The 19,826-nt window shown below is 48.2% G+C and overlaps 1 long non-coding RNA gene across 1 annotated transcript in view; it reads left to right on the top strand.

Moving 5' to 3' along the window:
* Positions 1-16,182, top strand: part of LOC146871107 (uncharacterized) — a 30,279-nt gene extending 14,097 nt beyond the window's left edge. Inside the window, exon 3 of the long non-coding RNA XR_014980385.1 lies at positions 15,922-16,182. This is a non-coding gene — a long non-coding RNA (uncharacterized LOC146871107). The remainder of the gene's footprint in view (positions 1-15,921) is intronic.
* The last annotated feature ends 3,644 nt before the right edge of the window (positions 16,183-19,826 follow it).

The following is a 19,826-nucleotide window of genomic DNA, read 5'->3' as shown; positions in this document are numbered from 1 at the left end:
GTCTGTATATCTGCCGTTAGGCAGGTTTGAGCCCATACGCCCTGGGGGTCTGTAATATTTAGGTTTTTGGTTAAACTCCAAGCGGAGTCTGTATTGCAGGCTCTAATAAGACCTGCAGGGTCCCTTTCCTCAGGCAGGCTGCCCTCAGATTTGGTTGCACCAGGGCTGCAGGGTCCCGGGCTTACGTATGTCCCCGTCAAGGCCCTCAACTGACCCGGGGGAGGGCAATTACAGGGATACTGATGACAATGCTTTCACGTCCCTGGCGCCTCTCTTGCCCACCACCTACCAGGATGACCAGGGTCTTTGCGCTGATATGCTAGACCCGGACGACAGACTTCACCCGAGGTCTTCAGATTGGGCCCCCTCGGACAGGTTGCCACAATGTGACGAGCTGTATCCGCAGGCCTCTAGAGAAGGATGCCCGCCACTACCTTAGGGTAGAATGCCCATGCCCATTTTTGGAGGCCAAGGTGGCATTAACGCCGGACATTGATCCCTGTATGGCCACTTTCCTGCAGAAATTTGTCAAGGACCCAAAAAAGGGGATCAATAGGTCCTGGCGGGCTTACCAAGACAAGCTTTTGGATACTTTGGGTCCGCTCACAAAGATTCTAGATATGGCGGAGAAGGCAAAATCTTCAGGATCCCTTATCTCCCCCCGAGATCCTATCCTCCTGAGCGCAACGCGCAGTGGTGTTCCTAGGCAACGCCAACTGCGCCCTGTCTACGGAACGGCGCAGCTCCCTGCTCATTAAAGTAGACCCCAAGCTTGGGGATGTAGAATACTCAGAAGCGGGCCCGGTCGCGCAGGGCGGCTCTTTTACAGAGCTGGGGAGGTTCGTCAACACCTTTATGTCCCTGGACAAGGCCCAGTCCTCGATTAAAAAGATATTTCACCCCCGGGTTTTCCGTGGGGCTGGACGTGGAAGGGGCCGCTCGTTCGGCCGCCCGAACCAGTAAAAGGGACAAGGCTCCAACCACGGCCAGTATGAAGATCAGGCCAGATTTGGAAACTTTTACCCGACCAGAGGAAGGCGCAGCAAACACAGAGGAGCCAGAGGCGGTGGCGCCTCCAACACTTCCGGTGAGTGTTCTAAAGGTAGTGGGCCATCTGGCACACTTTGTCCAGGCTTGGACTTCCATCACGTGGGACTCTTGGGTCCTGTAAACAGTGCAGGGATTCCGAATAGAATTCTACTGGGGAACCCTCACAACCCGTTACTCCGTGGCCCATCTGCTTCTCGTCAGTAGACGCCGCCCTGGTCGATCAGGAGATTCAGTCCCTACTGGATTGCCGCAACTCTGCCCCATCCCAGAGGTTTTATCAGCAACCTTTTCCTGGTGGACAAGATGGATGGGGGTCAGCGGCTGGTTATCAACCTCCCTGAATTAAACGAGTGGCTGTGTAGTGTAGTTCCTATTTCCCTTATAGGCTCTGCGCATTGGAATAATATACACTATAGTTGTGGCATAGGACTGAGGTCAGTATGCCTCTATCGAGTACATTAAACTTAATTACTTTGTGTGCCAGCTAACTCAGAGGCCACTAGAAACTCCTTGAATAAACAAGAAGCGAGTAGTTTCTGGCAACCACATAAACATGACAACTTTGTTTCCCTTAGAATCGGAAAATGTCTCAGAATCGTGGAAACAACAGATAACAGTTTCACTCAGTCAATCGTGCATGCTCAGTTTCTTCAGAGTTACACAGAAATAGATAGACGATCGTTTCAATAAAAAGGATTTATTGAACAGTCTTGTTTCTCGTGTAAGAGATATGAGCTGTTAACAATTGTTAGACAGTATGCGAGATATAATACGTACAGCGTAAGCAGTAAGAAGAAATAATACTGCAACAGCATTGTCTTCTAGCTATGACAAATATTCAGATACACATACATAAATAACATAGGCTAAAAAGTGGATACTCGTTTGATGCTTCTAAATAGTTACCCCAGTGTAAGAAGTAGGTGCTGTATTCTATAGTATGGTATGCTATAGTTTTGCATATGTCAAGAGTCCCTCTAGGTTCTAGTCAGCTCCATACCTTAGAATGAGAGAGGTGGGAATCTCTTTCCGGGTCTCAAACTCTAACACCCCACGAAGGGAGTCAGAACACTGGAAGCGGGTTTCTCTGCGAGAAGGGATGACAGCGTCTGGTCAGTGCGTCAGGCGGGGACTCGAATTCTTCCGAACTTGCCGTGGCGAGCAGTATCGAGCTGTGCAGCCTTGCCGTGGTTTGCCATGGTAGTGGATGGTATATTTATACCTGGAAGGTGCTTAGGAATGTTAGCATTGACGTAAAGTCGGGCAGAGGAAGACGTCATGAATGAACCCCTAAGGAATAGTAGTTCATGCATAATAGATGAGTTCTTGGAGAAATCAATAATCCTAGCTAGGGAAAGTTCCAAAGGCTTAAGGGTCTGGTTTCTAAGAACTCGTTGTGACGTTGGGATGGACGGATGTAGGTGACCATGCCTGTATTTGGATAGCATGGCTAATGCCTAAATAAGGACTGGGATTCTATGCCTAAATAAGGGCAATGCGAATTGTGCCTATATAAGGACATGATTTAGGAAAACCTATGTATGGACATGTAAATCGAAACACAACAGCTGGTCTATCGTCACTTCAAGATGGAGGGGATTCACCTTCTCCGGAACATCCTCAGACCCCACGATTGGATGGCGCGCCTGGATCTCAAGGACGCCTACCTCTCGATTCCCATATTCCCTCCCCACAGGAGGTTCCTACAGTTTTTCTGGGGAAAGAACCTACAAATTCACCACACTGCCGTTCGGCCTATCCTCAGCACCATGGTGTTTCACCAAGGTCCTCCGGCCGGTAATGGAACGCCTTGAGGCTCATTGTGTACCTCGACAACATCTTGCTGAGGGCCCAGTGCCCCTGGACACTTGTACCCGAAGTCCAAACCGTTGTCAACCTCCTACAGAGCTTGGAGTTTGTCATCAACGAGACCAAATCCACCCTGGTTCCAGCCCAGAAGGTAATTTTTCTGGGTTTCTCGATCTTCTCTCAGCCTCCCATCCAGGAAAATGACAAAGATCCGCCATGAAATTCGGAGGGCACTCACAAAACAGCGGATCTCCCTCAGACAGCTGGCCTGCATCGTCTGTCTCCTTTCATCCTTGATCCAGGCCGTCTTTCCAGGGCCGTTGCATTACCGGGCCCTGTGTGAGAAGTTGGCCTGATGTATGATGTCACTAGTTCTAGTGTACACCCTATATCAGTCCAAACAACCCTTATGGTGATTGGTTGTAAAGTCAACCTTATAGACCAGCTATCCTTGTGGTAGCATGGACAAGAGCAGTCTTAGGCTAAACTCTGAATGGCATGTGAAGCCAGCTGTTATACCATATATAATCCCTTGAATACCAAATGAAAGGACACCACAACAGATATATATATATAAAATAAAGTGTATTTATTCTAGTCAAACCCTCAGCACTCTTTATGAGATTCGAGGTAAGTACAACACAGTCTTATTCAAGCATACATTAAGTCACACAGGTAAGTAATACAGTTAGGCCTTAGGGGCCACGCAAACCATATACTAAAGAAGTGGTATAAGGACCACTGTCACGGAAATAGGATAGGCCTAGGCCTAGGGAATCGCTGGGGCTACACTACACTACCCAAGGTTAGGAAGTGGGAGGCCCACGGGATTCAGGTGCAGAGTGGAAACACTCACGCGTAATGCTTATAATCGATAGAAATAGTACAGTTCTGAAATAAGCAGTTTTAGGACACTTCTGGTATAGCTAGAAAGTCGAGACTCGGAAACTAGACCCTAGGATAGTCAATACCCTTGTGAGCACCAAAGTACCCAAGTTACCTAGCCTACGGGCTGCGGGTGCATAGGTGTGAACTTGCGTTGGGTTTCGTCGTGGACTTCTATGGATGCCTGAAGGAAAGTTGCTGACAGGCAGTCAGTGAAGAGTGTCCAGTGGATCCCAAGACCGGGATCAAGAAGGAAGGATACCTGCAAGCAGAAGGGACAGAGTCAGGGTCACTAGCCAGTGACCACGTGGAACCAGGAAGGAACCAGGCGATGTCGGGAGATTGCAGGTGAAGAGGTGAAGCTTGTCGCAGCAGCCACGGGTACCAGGAGACGTCGAGGACGACCAGGACCAGGAGGCGAGCTGTCCCACGAAGGCTCTTGCTGTCGGCGGCGTCGAAGTCGAACTAGTACTCACCAAGCCTTGGCAAGCGGAACCCACAAAGAATGGAGGACTTGCTTCTGGTACAGACCAGGAAGGTCTGGGGTGCTTCTCTTTTGCAGAGGAGCAGGAGCCAGTCTGGAGGAGCCAAACCAGCAGTGGAAGTTCAAAGGTGTGTCGTCGCAAAGGCCGCTAGCCAACGGGCAAGCAACCGGACAGACGCGGCAAACTCAGAAGCTGCGCTGGAAGATACTCGCCACTTTTCCCAGATAGCCGGTCCCACGACTCTCGTTGCCTCCACGGATCTCAGCTCGGCTGTGGATGTGGATCAGGGTCGGAGAAGTCTGGAAGTCAAGGCTCTGGTCGGGCTCTGCAGTCGGTCCCTCAAAGAACTTCAGCAAAGCAAAGGGTAAGTCTCTTGTTGGTGCCTGTTTGCACAGGGTAGCCACTCCTTGGCCACAAGGGAGATTCTTGAGTCTTCTTCTTTCGTCGAATGTCGAAGGTCCAGAGTTTCTGTTCAAGTTGCAAGTTCAGGATAATCTAATCTCCTGGGGCCCAGCTACCACTCTTATACTAATCTGGGGGGCTGGGTTGCCTGCTAGGTCACGCCTTATGGGTGGGACCTGGGAGGGGGGTGGTTACACCCCCTTCCCTTTGTCCAGTTTCGCGCCAGGACTGGGGCTGGAGTGCCCCAGCACCGGTTTGAACTGGACTATGCATGGGACACCTTGTGTGCCCCAGGCAGTGTCTCGTTTCTTTCATCCCTCCCTGCCCCAATACACAAAGGCCTGTCTGGGGTGGTGCTCGCACCTCCCAAGGCAGGAAACCTATTGTCCAAGCCTCCCGTGCCGGGATCACTCCCAGCAGCAGGAGGTCAGACTTGTGTCGTGGCAGCAGCATCCATTTTGTGATGCTGGGGCTCTGGTTAACTTTAACCGGGAAAGTAGGTTTCAAAATGTCTTCTCCCTCTAGAAGGGAGGGATAATATCCTCATCCCCAGAAATGGGATGGGGGTATTATTCCAAAGTGTTAGACACCTTACACAACATGTTTTGATAAAGCCAAACCATAGTTACCATAACCGTTTAAGATTATAAGGCACTTTAAGAGTATATGGTAGGCTATATCATAGAACAGCTATAAGGACATGGTTCCGAAAGCTGCAGTCAGGCTCAGCTCATGCTAGAGCACCATCTCACATGTTACCAAGCACTCTGCCTCCAGGATTGTTAAGGCCTGCCATAGGAGTGGCTGATAGGTACACATGTGTCTATATATAAGATAGGTATAGGAATACTACACCTAAGCAAGGGGTGATTACACGACCTTGCCCCAGCTGAGTGATCAGCCAGTTGTGTCATAATGGAAGGCCAGGCCAGGGGTGGCATAATACATGCTGCAGCCCCTGGTAGGCCTAGGGTACACCTATGCCCTGGGTACCTAAGGTACACTGTACAGGGGCCAATAAGGTGATCCTATCCAAATGGGTTATGCACATAAAGTACATAGTATTAATTTAGAGAGAGAACAGCAGGGCTGTGGGTCTGATTAGCAGGCCCACAGCCACATCTAAGTCAAAAACCAGTAAAGCAAAAGCAAAAAGTGGGGGTGAACATAGAAAGCAGACCCTACTCTCCTACACAACCCCCCCCCCCAAACTTAGGGACAATAAACTAACCTTGACCAGTTGAGTCTTCATGTTCTAAGTGGAAATATCTGGAGAGTCCATCTGCATTGGCATGGTCAGTCCCAGGTCTATGTTCCACTGTGAAGTCCATCCCCTGTAGGGAAATGGACCACCTAAGAAGTTTGGGATTTTCACCCTTCATCTGATTTAGCCACAAGAGGGGCTTATGGTCTGTCTGAATCTTGAAGTGAGTGCCAAACAAGTATGGCCTCAGCTTCTTCAGGGCCCAAACCACAGCAAAGGCCTCCCTCTCAATAGCTGACCAACGTTTCTCTCTAGGGGGTCAGCCTTCTACTTATAAAAGCAATGGGCTGGTCTTGACCATCTATATTAAGTTGTGAAAGAACAGCTCCCACACCCAACTCAGAAGCATCTGTCTGGACAATAAACTCTTTGGAGTAGTCTGGACTTTTCAGAATAGGTGCACTGCACATGGCCTGCTTCAGGTCATCAAATGCTTTTTGACAGCTCACTGTCCACTGAACTTTCTTTGGCATCTTCTTAGAGGTCAAGTCATTAAGTGGTGTCACAATGGACCCATAGTTCTTAACAAACTTTCTGTAGTACCCAGTCAGGCCCAAGAAAGCTCTGACCTGAGTCTGGGTAGTTGGAGGTGTCCAGTCCTTTATGGTCTGGATCTTGCTCTCCAGTGGTTGAACCTGACCCCCACCGACTAGGTGGCCCAGGTATACAACCTTGCTCTGCCCTATCTGGCACTTAGTGGCCTTGATAGTGAGGCCTGCCTTTTGCAGGGCCTCTAAAACATTCCTCAGGTGGACCAGGTGATCCTCCCAGGTGGAGCTAAAGACAGCAACATCATCAAGATAAGCTGCACAGTAGTCATCCAACCCAGTAAGGACTTGATTCACCAACCTTTGGAAAGTGGCAGGTGCATTCTTCAAACCAAAGGGCATTACCACAAATTGATAATGTCCTCCTGGGGTCGAGAAAGCAGTTTTGGCCTTTGCATTCTCAGCTAGTCTGATTTGCCAGTAGCCTGCTGTCATGTCAAATGTGCTCAAAAACTTAGCAGCTGCCAGTCTGTCAATGAGCTCATCTGCCCTAGGTATTGGGTGGGCATCTGTCCTAGTGACAGCATTGAGACCTCTGTAGTCCACGCAAAACCTCATCTCTCTCTTACCATCTTGGGTGTGAGGTTTTGGCACAAGAACTACAGGACTAGCCCAAGGGCTCTCTGAAGGTTCAATGACTCCCAGCTCCAACATCTTTTGTACCTCAACTTTTATGCAGTACCTGACATGGTCAGGTTGCCTGTAGATTTTACTCTTCACAGGCAGACTGTCACCAGTGTCCACCTCATGGGTGCACCAGTTTGTCTGACTTGGGGTCAGAGAGAACATATGTCTGTAGGATTGCAGAACTTGTCTGCAGTCCTGTTGCTGATGGACAGTGAGGCTGTCAGAAAAGACCACACCATCAACTGAGCCATCATCAGGGTTCTGAGTCAACAGGTCTGGGAGAGGGTCACTCTCTTCCTCCTGCCCCTCATCTGTAGCCATGAGTAAGCCCATGTCTGCCCTGTCAACATATGCCTTCAATCTGTTGACATGAAGCACCCTGTGGGGGCTTCTGGGAGTCCCAAGGTCCACCAAGTAGGTGACTTCTCCCTTTTTCTGAACAATAGTGTGGGGTCCAGACCATTTGTCTTGGAGTGCTGCTGGGGCCACTGGCTCCAGCACCCACACTTTCTGCCCTGGCTGGTAAACAGTCAGCACAGCCTTTTGGTCATGCCAAGCTTTTTGGAGTTCTTGGCTTGCCTCAAGTTTTTTAGAAGCCTTCTTCATATACTCTGCCATCCTGGAACGGAGACCAAGTACATAATCCACTATATCAAGTTTGGGTTGTCTGAGAGGTCTCTCCCATCCTTCCCTTACTAAACATAGGGGTCCTCTTACAGGATGCCCAAACAAAAGCTCAAAAGGGCTGTAGCCAACCCCCTTTTGTGTGACCTCTCTGTAAGCAAACAGAAGGCAGGGTAAAAGGATGTCCCATCTTCGCCTAAGCTTGTCTGGTAAACCTTTTATCATTCCCTTTAGGGTCTTGTTGAATCTCTCAACAAGCCCATTGCACTGTGGGTGATAGGGTGTGGTGAACTTGTAGTTCACACCACACTCCTTCCACATTGCAGTCAAATATCCTGACATGAAGTTGGCACCTCTGTCAGAAATGACCTCCTTTGGAAAGCCCACTCTGGAGAATACTCCAAGTAGGGCCCTTGCCACAACAGGAGCTGTTGTGGTCCTCAGGGGAATAGCTTCTGGATACCTGGTGGCATGGTCCACTATCACCAGTATGAATCTGTGCCCAGATGCTGTTTGTGGGTCCATTGGTCCTACAATATCTATGCCCACTCTTTCAAAGGGAACCCCCACCACAGGTAGTGGTATGAGGGGGGCCTTTGTGGTGCCACCTGATTTGCCACTGGCTTGGCAGGTGACACAGGAGCGACAAAACTCCTTGGTATCTTCTGACATATGGGGCCAGTGAAAGTGAGGGACAAGCCTGTCCCAAGTCTTGTTCTGGCCTAAGTGTCCTGCAAGGGGAATATCATGGGCCAAGGTAAGAAGGAAGCCTCTGAACTTCAGTGGTATGACCAACCTCCTGGATGCACCAGGCTTGGGGTCTCTAGCCTCTGAATACAGCAGCCCTTCATCTCAATACACTCTATGGGTACCTTGAGCATTCCCTGCAGCCTCAGCAGCAGCCTGCTGTCTGAGGGGTTCAAGAGAGGGGCAGTCTAATTGTGCCTGCCTCAGATCTGCCCTTGAAGGTCCCCCTGTCCCAAGAAACTCAACCTGATCAGGTGCAAGTTCTTCTAGGATAGTTCCTTCAGGGCTCTCAGAATCATCCTCCTGTGAGGGCTGATCCACTACCTGATGCAGGGGGGAAGGCACAGCCTTTACCCTACTGCTCTTTCTCTTGGGTTGTGACTGGTCCATAGTTCCAGGATCCAGCACTTGTTCAGTGGTGCACTTTTTGGCCTGTGACCTGGTCACAGCAAGGACATGTGCATCTATCCCCAGCATTTCTGCATGGGTCCTATACTCCACTTCAGACCAAACTGAAGTTTCAAGATCATTGCCCAGTAAACACTCTACAGGAAGGTCTGAACTAACAACAACTTTCTTGAGGCCAGTTACCCCTCCCCAGGAGAAGTTAACAATAGCCTCACTATGGGAGGTAGTGGCATTGCTAGCGTTGGTCACTAGGTAGTTCTCACCTAGTATGATCTGTCCAGGGTCCACAAAGGCAGGTGTCACCATTGTGACACTAGCCCCAGTGTCCCTGTAGGCCTGAGCCATTCTTTGGTTGATAAAAGGAGTCTGTCTGTACTTGCCCAGGTTACTGGGGCCTATAGTAGAGGACAAAGCTATGTCCCCATCACACATCAGAACAGCCTGAGTAGGTATTCTAACTAGGCCAGAATCCTCCTCAGTTCCCAGGGTTAACCCTACTACACCCTTTTGCTGGGAACCACCACTTACAGCTGAACTAGGGGGTACAGTTGCCTTAGGGGCAATGGTGGCTGGGGGCTTATCCTTTTTGGTGCACTCACTAAACCAATGTGAGTTGGACTTACAATAGTTGCACCATGGTTTCTTTTGGACATCTTTCTTTTTATCCTTTTTGGGACCACCCTCCCCCTGAGCCTTTTGGGGGCCTGGTGAAGACTTCTGGTCTTTTTGTTTCTGATCATTACCCTTCTGGTCTGCCTTTTTCTGATCACCGCCCTGGTTCTGGTTTTTCTGCTTAACTCTAGTCCTGACCCATCTATCTGCCTTCTTTCCCAATTCTTGGGGAGAAGTCAGATCAGAATCACTCAGGTGTTGATGCAGTAGCTGGTTTTGACAGTTGTTAAGGATTTGTTCTCTCATGATCAAATTATACAATCCTGTATAGTCCTTAACCTTACTTCCCACTAGCCAGCCTTCCAGAGCCTTAGTGGCACAATCTACAAAGTCAGTCCGGTCCTGAGTCTGTGTCTTCTGGGTATCCCTGAACAACAACCTGTATTGTTCAGTGGTTAGGCCAAACCCATCAATTCGAGCACTCTTCAGGACAGTGTAGTGTAATTGTCTGCATCCTCATCACTAACTGTGAGGAGCGTGTCTCTACCTTTCTCAGAAAAGGAGAGCCACAAGATAGCTGCCCACTGACTTTGGGGTACCTGCTGTACTTTGCAAGCCCTCTCCAAAGCAGTTATCCATTTGTGGATGTCATCCCCACACTTGTAGGGAGGGACAATCTTGCTCAGGTTTCTATTATCATAGGTCCTGTCTCTATCCTTAGGGATATTGCTGCCACCAGTGGGTTCTAACCCACTTAACTTTTGCTCTCTAGCCAGAGCAAGCTTCTCCTTGGCAAGGGCAAGTTCTTCCCTCTCAATCCTTAGATTAGCTTCCCTCATTCTGGCTTCATGCTCCTTTCTCTGGGGGGGAAGTCATTCCCCTGTGAGAAGAGGCATTACAGATGCTAGAGACATGGGAGTGGATGGATTCCCTTGAAGGGGATCTGTCTCTCCTGATTCTCTGGTTAAGCCCACTTGTGGGTCTGTATGGGGGGACCCCATGCAGACTCCCATGTAAGCTTAGGTTTGCCTGGCTAAGTCTTCTAACTTTGACCTGGCTGTCTACCTCCTCATCTGAAGTCCCATCTGTCTCATCTGTAGCGGGTAGACCCTCACTTGTACCTAGAGTACCAACCTGGGAGGCCCTAAGAGCATCATACTCCTCTAGGATCTCTACTAGCTGTATGAGGGTAGGGTTTGCACCCTGTTTTAACTTTCTGGAGGTACACAATTGTCTCATCTCCTGAAAAGTTAGGGTATCATATCTAGAGGGGATCTTTCTAAGACCTACCCCTCCTGAGAGAGAATCTACTTGATCTCCTCCCAGAGACATGATCTAGTGAGGGTGTGGTGTGTGCACCTACCTACACTAGTTGTATCTACTAAACCTCTCTAGTAGTTGTAGTCAGGGTGTGCTAGGCCCTTCAACCTACAACAACTAAGTCCAGTAGGACTTAAGTATTTATAATCTATGTTATATGTACCTAAACAATATCTGTGTGATCTTTCAATTTAGTATCTCAAGATTACAATGATATTACAACAGCAAGCTCAGATCCCAACCGCTGCTCACCAATGTGAGAAGGTGGCCTGATGTATGATGTCACTAGTTCTAGTGTACACCCTATATCAGTCCAAACAACCCTTATGGTGATTGGTTGTAAAGTCAACCTTATAGACCAGCTATCCTAGTGGTAGCATGGACAAGAGCAGTCTTAGGCTAAACTCTGAATGGCATGTGAAGCCAGCTGTTATACCATATATAATCCCTTGAATACCAAATGAAAGGACACCACAACAGATATATATATATATAAAATAAAGTGTATTTATTCTAGTCAAACCCTCAGCACTCTTTATGAGATTCGAGGTAAGTACAACACAGTCTTATTCAAGCATACATTAAGTCACACAGGTAAGTAATACAGTTAGGCCCTAGGGGCCACGCAAACCATATACTAAAGAAGTGGTATAAGGACCACTGTCACGGAAATAGGATAGGCCTAGGCCTAGGGAATCGCTGGGGCTACACTACACTACCCAAGGTTAGGAAGTGGGAGGCCCACGGGATTCAGGTGCAGAGTGGAAACACTCACGCGTAATGCGTATAATCGATAGAAATAGTACAGTTCTGAAATAAGCAGTTTTAGGACACTTCTGGTATAGCTAGAAAGTCGAGACTCGGAAACTAGACCCTAGGATAGTCAATACCCTTGTGAGCACCGAAGTACCCAAGTTACCTAGCCCACGGGCTGCGGGTGCATAGGTGTGAACTTGCGTCAGGTTTCGTTGTGGACTTCTATGGATGCCTGAAGGAAAGTTGCTGACAGGCAGTCAGTGAAGAGTGTCCGGTGGATCCCAAGGCCGGGCTCAAGAAGGAAGGATACCTGCAAGCAGAAGGGACAGAGTCAGGGTCACTAGCCAGTGACCACGTGGAACCAGGAAGGAACCAGGCGATGTCGGGAGATTGCAGGTGAAGAGGTGAAGCTTGTCGCAGCAGCCACGGGTACCAGGAGACGTCGAGGACGACCAGGACCGGGAGGCGAGCTGTCCCACGAAGGCTCTTGCTGTCGGCGGCGTCGAAGTCAAACTAGGACTCCCCAAGCCTTGGCAAGCGGAACCCACGAAGAATGGAGGACTTGCTTCTGGTGCAGACCAGGAAGGTCTGGGGTGCTTCTCTTTTGCAGAGGAGCAGGAGCCAGTCTGGAGGAGCCAAACCAGCAGTGGAAGTTCAAAGGTGTGTCGTCGCAAAGGCCGCTAGCCAACGGGCAAGCAACCGGACAGACGCGGCAAGCAGGAAACTGCAAAAGGGCCCCACGCAGGACTCGTGGAGTGTGGGGGGCTGATCTTCGGTGCAGATGGTGCTTGGGGTTGGGGCTTCTCAATCTCCGGTGCACAACTTCGAGGGTGCCTCAGAAGCTGCGCTGGAAGATACTCGCCACTTTTCCCAGGTAGCCGGTCCCACGTCTCTCGTTGCCTCCACGGATCTCAGCTCGGCTGTGGATGTGGATCAGGGTCGGAGAAGTCTGGAAGTCAAGGCTCTGGTCGGGCTCTGCAGTCGGTCCCTCAAAGAACTTCAGCAAAGCAAAGGGTAAGTCTCTTGATGGTGCCTGTTTCCACAGGGTAGCCACTCCTTGGCCACAAGGGAGATTCTTGAGTCTTCTTCTTTCGTCGAATGTCGAAGGTCCAGAGTTTCTGTTCAAGTTGCAGGTTCAGGATAATCTAATCTCCTGGGGCCCAGCTACCACTCTTATACTAATCTGGGGGGCTGGGTTGCCTGCTAGGTCACGCCTTATGGGTGGGACCTGGGAGGGGGGTGGTTACACCCCCTTCCCTTTGTCCAGTTTCGCGCCAGGACTGGGGCTGGAGTGCCCCAGCACCGGTTTGAACTGGACTATGCATGGGACACCTTGTGTGCCCCAGGCAGTGTCTCGTTTCTTTCATCCCTCCCTGCCCCAATACACAAAGGCCTGTCTGGGGTGGTACTCGCACCTCCCAAGGCAGGAAACCTATTGTCCAAGCCTCCCGTGCCAGGATCACTCCCAGCAGCAGGAGGTCAGACTTGTGTCGTGGCAGCAGCATCCATTTTGTGATGCTGGGGCTCTGGTTAACTTTAACCGGGAAAGTAGGTTTCAACATGTCTTCTCCCTCTAGAAGGGAGGGATAATATCCTCATCCCCAGAAATGGGATGGGGGTATTATTCCAAAGTGTTAGACACCTTACACAACATGTTTTGATAAAGCCAAACCATAGTTACCATAACCGTTTAAGATTATAAGGCACTTTAAGAGTATATGGTAGGCTATATCATAGAACAGCTATAAGGACATGGTTCCGAAAGCTGCAGACAGGCTCAGCTCATGCTAGAGCACCATCTCACATGTTACCAAGCACTCTGCCTCCAGGATTGTTAAGGCCTGCCATAGGAGTGGCTGATAGGTACACATGTGTCTATATATAAGATAGGTATGGGAATACTACACCTAAGCAAGGGGTGATTACACAACCTTGCCCCAGCTGAGTGATCAGCCAGTTGTGTCATAATGGAAGGCCAGGCCAGGGGTGGCATAATACATGCTGCAGCCCCTGGTAGGCCTAGGGTACACCTATGCCCTGGGTACCTAAGGTACACTGTACAGGGGCCAATAAGGTGATCCTATCCAAATGGGTTATGCACCTAAAGTGCATAGTATTAATTTAGAGAGAGAACAGCAGGGCTGTGGGTCTGATTAGCAGGCCCACAGCCACATCTAAGTTGAAAACCAGTAAAGCAAAAGCAAAAAGTGGGGGTGAACATAGAAAGCAGACCCTACTCTCCTACACCCTGCAGCACCTGAAGGCCACACATCTGCACAGAGGTCTCTCCTACTTCCAGAAAGTGAATCTCTCTGCGGAGACCAAGGAAGAACTCAATTGCTGGCTCTCCAACATGGAGGCTTGGAACGGTAGAGCAATTTTTGGTTCCGCGCAAGACATTGTTATAGAATCAGATGCCAGCTGATCAGGCTGGGGCGCGAGATGTGGCGAGTTCACCACAGGAGGTGTGCGGTCTCCACTCGAACAACGATTACATATAAACTGTCTGAAGTAACTCTCTGGTTCGTTTGCGATCCAATGCTGCACCAAGGACTCGATCCGGTCCTGCGTACTCCTCAAGATGGACAATATATCAGCGGTCCGGTATATAAACCACCTCGGGGGCACAAGGTCGAAAGCCCACTCTAACCTAGCGGCAAACTTCTGGCAATATTGCCTCGACCACCAGGTCTCCGTCATGGTGGAATGCCTTCCCAGACAAGACAACCAGGTGGCGGACTTCCAATCATGCTATTTTCACTACGTGAGTCTTTGGAAGCTGCACGCGGGAGTGTTTGCGGACCTCCGTCGCAGATGGGGTCCCTTCTCGGTGGATCTTTTTGCTTCCCACTTGGATTACTAACTTTCCAGGTTCTTCAGCTGGAGACCAGATCTCCTGGCGGAGAAGACGGATGCATTCCTGCAGGACTGGCAGGAGGAAATGCGCTGTGTCTTTCCCCCGTTCGCCATTATAACGAGGGCCTTGGCCCAGGTTCGACGCCAGGAGGTGAGCGTGGTCATGATTACCCCGGTATGGAGGTCGCAAGTCTGGTTTCCAGTTCTTCTGGAACTTTCTTGATATTCAAAATCCCTCTCCCCCGCTTTCCAGCACTCCTCCTCAATCCAGACAAGGATCCTCACCCACTCATCGTGCAAGGCTCTCTAGCCCTGATGGCGTGGCGGATTACAGGGGGCGATGTGTGGTCCCAGGCCTTTCGGGAGCAGATGAGTAATTCATGCCCAAGGCCTGGGCAGACAGTACAGTCAAACACTATCGCTCCACCTGGAGAAGATGGTACTGTTGGTGTGTGCGACGGGGACTCGATCCCGTGGCAGCAGATGTCACATCTATCCTAAATTTTTTGGCCTCTTTGGCTGAGGAAGGTTTGGCTTATAGATCCATTAGCACATTCCGTTCTGCTATTTCAGCGGGACACGCTATGGTGGATGGATCCCGGTGGGGGAGCTCCCCTTTGTCTGTCATCTCCTCAGAGGAATACGCCTTTCCTTACCTCCGGAGCCTCGATATTTGGCCCTCTGGGATGTAAACCAGGTTTTGAATCTGGTCTTGTCCTGGAAACCGATTAGGTTCCTTTCTAGAAAGGAACTATTTGCGAAATTGGCCATGCTCCTTTGCCTGATCTCCTGTATACGGGTTTCAGACGTCAGGGCCCTAGACATTTCCGGTAGGATATTTTCACCTACAGGGGTAACCTTTACGATCCGTAGGCACACTTAGTGTGGGACGAAAACCATTTCATAGCCAGCCTTCCCGGATTCTCCTAAGCTGTGCGTGGTCTCTTGCCTTAAGGCCTATGAGGAGATGTCGGAGGAGTTCCGACCCCCAGGAGAACGTCAGCTGCTCATCGCTTGCCTGATGGGTGAGGTGGGTGATGCAGGAAGCAGGCATAGACCTAGGTGCCTTTGGGGCACACTCTACCAGACAGGCAATTGCCTCTAAAGCCTTTATCTTGGGAGCCCGTCTAGAAGACATTCTTAATGCAGCATACTGATCTTCGGACTCTACATTTAAGCGGTTTCACTGCAAATCAGTAATACAGATGGCTCACTTGGTGGTGAGTAAGTTTTTTAAACTAGCATAATCCTTGCTTCCGGTCCTGACTTAGAATGAAACATTTCCTAGCTATCGTAACAGAAAGTTTCAATTCTATTAAGGACTCGGAGGCGAGGATCATCCCACCCAGGGTACAACTTCATTTGTAACTTTCCCACCCTCTTAGTGGGGTAAGTAAACTCTTTTGTTCGCTTATGTTCACTTTGACTGTGCATGCGTTTTCTCATAAATGTGTTTCTATGCTGTTTCTCCCTTGCAGGGCTAATCCTTAGGTAGTGCTGTCGTCTAAACTATGTTGTTTGCTTTCAGGAGGGGATTCTAATAAACAAGATCCATGAAGCATCCATGCTGGCTGATCTTGAACGACGAAAGAGGGGGAATGGACAATAACAGAGGACTATTAACTGATTGAAGCCCCATGGTTGGTGGAGATGGATTGGACAGTCTATCTGTGTGGACACTATTGTTTAACTTTGTTGTGTCATTCCCAAGTCCTCAAGGGAGTGGTAGTTTTTTAACTGTTATCTTTAAATGGCTGCTATTCAATAAAGTGAAAAAAGAATAGGATAATCCTAGCCTCCGAGTCCTTAATAGAATTGAAACTTTCTGTTACGATACCTAGGAAATTTTTCATTCTCATAATTAGCCACAGTGCACATCAGACCAGCCGGCACTCTCCTCGACCGGTCCCTGCGGGCTCGAAGCGGTTCTCCCAGTATCTGTCTCCACTGCTTGTTGGGTCTCTCGGTTTGGGCGAGCAGGCTTCAAGATCTGAGATTCTTTGCTCTGCTTTATCGATACGATCACTGTGTTCATTTGATCCACGTGTGCTCTGAGGTGATAAATGTTTGCATTATTAGCTCATAGGCTGGACTTTATGTCTAGCAGAATTTCATTAATGTCCATGAGTGTGGGTCCGGCTTGTTCCTCCAAGTCATGTTCATTACATGTGGATGAAGGCTCTTGAGTGAGAGTCCCTATAGGTCTCTTTTTCTTCACAGGAAAGTTTACCTTCTTTTGCATCTGTATTCCCCATGGTATTGGTGTAAATCACTTCTGTAAAACAAGTCTAGTAGCGCTGTGAACCAGTAAGGATAAACCCTTACATTGCTCTCTAGTTCCAATTCACAGTACAGTGGTGAAAAAGGAGGTTGTTGCATCTTTTCATTGCCAAACAAAGGTCTTTTCGTAGCTATTAGAACGAACAGGGTGTCCTCAAAATGCTTCGATGTAGCTGCATTAGCAAGCACCTAGACTGAGGACCTCCATTTGTTATTGCCTGCTAAGGTCCGTTCATATCTCCATGCAATCCCAGTAAAGTCAATTCCGGCTCCAAGCTGCAGGGGTTTAGCAGCAGTCCTATTGGTGTCATTCGAAACCCCAGCAGGCCTTAACGTCTGTTGCAAGTTGCACAGGTAGCCCTTATCCAATAATGCAGTTGGACAGACCATGGTAGTCTGATGCGGCCTACACTTCTCTCATCAGCCTGGGGAGCCTTTCCCCACTCCATCCCATGGGCCACAAGGGATTGACTCCCCAAGACAAGGCCTTTAATTTAAAAGAAAAATGGGCATAGGGACTGCCAGACATATGAAATCAAGATAGCACTGAAGTACCCTTCCCTGATCACCCACCTCCGCAAGTCTGGACAATAATCTTTCATGGGAAATTGTGCTGAACACATCAGATAGATAGACAACACTAAAGCCACAGAATGGCCAACGTCTGTTAGTGTTTGACAATCAAAATGGACCCAAAGCAGTTACATTCAGGATAGAATGGTGTTCCACAAATTGTAACATTTGTCTGTTGATGGGTTTTTCCAAGATCTTTATCGCAAAAAGGAGGTAGGGTGAAAATTGTTCATAATGCCCAGGTCTGCATTAGGCTTCTTCAGTAGGTGAAAAACCATTACCTTATTCCAAGCCCCAGGTACCTGAGCAGACAAGATAGATTTAGTATATATTTGTAGAAGTGGCCCAGCTAGGCATCGAGAAGCCAACTACCTAAACCATCATAGAGATAGGGTCTAATGGAGGGCCAGAGGAAACAGAGTTAGAGATGTCAGTAAAATCTTCTAAAGATAACTACAACTCTTGATCACAGAGTTGAGGTGTCTCTAGATCTGATCCACAAACGTTCAAACTTGACATGCTGGACAAGGGGTGTGACCTCAAACAACTATCATTTTTGTCAGCAAAAAAATAGATAATTCATCACATAACTCTTGAGTTATTCCAAACTGGGAAATGCAGGACGGGCTGTAAGAGAATGAACTGAAATTAAAAATTATTTTGTAGTATTTAATTAATTAGCTTTAGTAGTTTGTATCTGTTTTCTTTATACTTCTTCAGTGCTAATTTTAACTCCTGCTTAATTTTGGAAAATAATATCCCTTCAATTCCTTTCCATTTTTTACAGGTACACGTAGCCTCTCTTAAAGAGACATGATGCAATGGTCTAGAGGGTTGATTTGGATGCAAGAAAAAGGAGGACATAGTAAGAACCCCATCTAATGTAGCTGTAATCTCCTTTACGGGATTATCATAATCCTTTCGAACTGAACTATTCTCTTAACAAACTTCTCATCTGAATATCTGGCTTTCGAACGAGACCATGAAGTTGGTTTTTTTTGTTTTTTTTTTTTGCATAAGAATTCGCTAATGAACCTGAAAATAACTTAAAATGAATTAGGAATTGGTCAGCCTGGCCAGTGGGACAATGTTCCCACAGACCATAGATATATTAGATAGGGTCCAACTAGTGGCCCTTTGTAGTAATTAAGTCCAGTAGACAAGATGTAGTGTTAAGAACTCCGGCACAAAGTAATTTGAATAAGTTCTTTTAATTATATGCACCAACACATGCTCCTACAGAAGCTGGAGCTATGAACATGTTGTCAGATCGGCGATCAGCTGTCAACTGTCATCCCGACAGTTAACAGCTGGTGACTTCACTGAGGGTATGGTGTCCGCGCAGGGACACTACAGCGCGCAGCTGAACGGTGTCCATGAGTGGACAATAGATTAAACGTAACATATCTTCCCCCTTTGCAAATGAGGTACACAATAACAATGTAACGATAGTTATAAGTTCATCCCTAGACACTGTGACAATCACTCACAGACATAGTCTTTTAGTTTAACCGGTGGACCCAACAACCTTCCAGTTCGGCTCCTGCTAATTAGCGGTGAAGTGTCACTTGACGGCGTAGGCGATAACATGCGCTTGGTTCTCGTAGTATTTGACTGATTGATAGTTCCAGTAGCAGGCGTTAAGATGGATCCTGATTTGCTGCACACAGCAGGTGCCGATGATGCAGGGAACTCTTAGTCGGACTCACAGTCTGAGGAGTAAATCGTTGCCCTTTTGCCTTTAGTTGTAGGAGGAGAGTTCTCTATGGATTCTGTCTGCACGGAGTAATTGTTTTCCTTAGATGGGTTTTCTGTATGCAGACAGGGCGGAGAAGTGCCATACTCTACCATCACTCAGGAGTGCTGAATTGCAAAACACATTTTGCACGGTCAAAGGTGTGGTTTACCTGTTCTGTGTCTTACCTACATGACCACTTCTCCTCACTTTGACCAGGTCTCCTACTTTGAGATCCACATATTTACATCCATGTTTTTCGTCATAGTTTTTCTTAGTCTTGAGATGGGTTTGAGCAAGTCTCTCCTTGACCTGTCTTGCAGACCAATGTACTCTTTTAGCTGCTTTAATCCAGCCAACATTGTCTCTTGAGAGAGGTGTCCTTCCCCGCATCAGTTCAAATGGACTATGTCCCGTCGTTTCACAAGGTGTGATTCTGTACGCCCACACCGTTCTCAAAACTTCTTGCTTTCAGTTGAGTTTACTATTGATTGCAAGCTTGATGGTGCCCTTTAAAACTCTGTTGAATCTTTCAACAGCACCATTTCCTTTGGGACGGTAGAATGACGTTGTCTTATGTTTGATGATGTGAGAATGTAATTCTTAAATAATTCTGACGTGAATTGCGCACCATTGTCGCTCACAATCTGCTTAGGAAGGCCTTCCCGTGCAAAAGTTTCATCCATGAATTTCACTATACTTTGAGCATCAGGTTTGTTTGTCATTTTAACTTCAGGCCATTTGGTAAAGTGATCTATGATTACAACCAAATACCATTGTTCAAGATCTTCAAACACTGGTCCCATTTTGTCAATACCTATTCTCTCCCAAGGCATTGAGGGGCA

This window comes from Triturus cristatus, chromosome 1_1, assembly GCF_964204655.1.
Source record: "Triturus cristatus chromosome 1_1, aTriCri1.1, whole genome shotgun sequence".
Classification (NCBI taxonomy): Eukaryota; Metazoa; Chordata; class Amphibia; order Caudata; family Salamandridae; genus Triturus; species Triturus cristatus.
The sequence above is the reverse complement of the archived record's forward strand: the minus strand, read 5'-3'. Positions and strand labels throughout refer to the sequence as shown.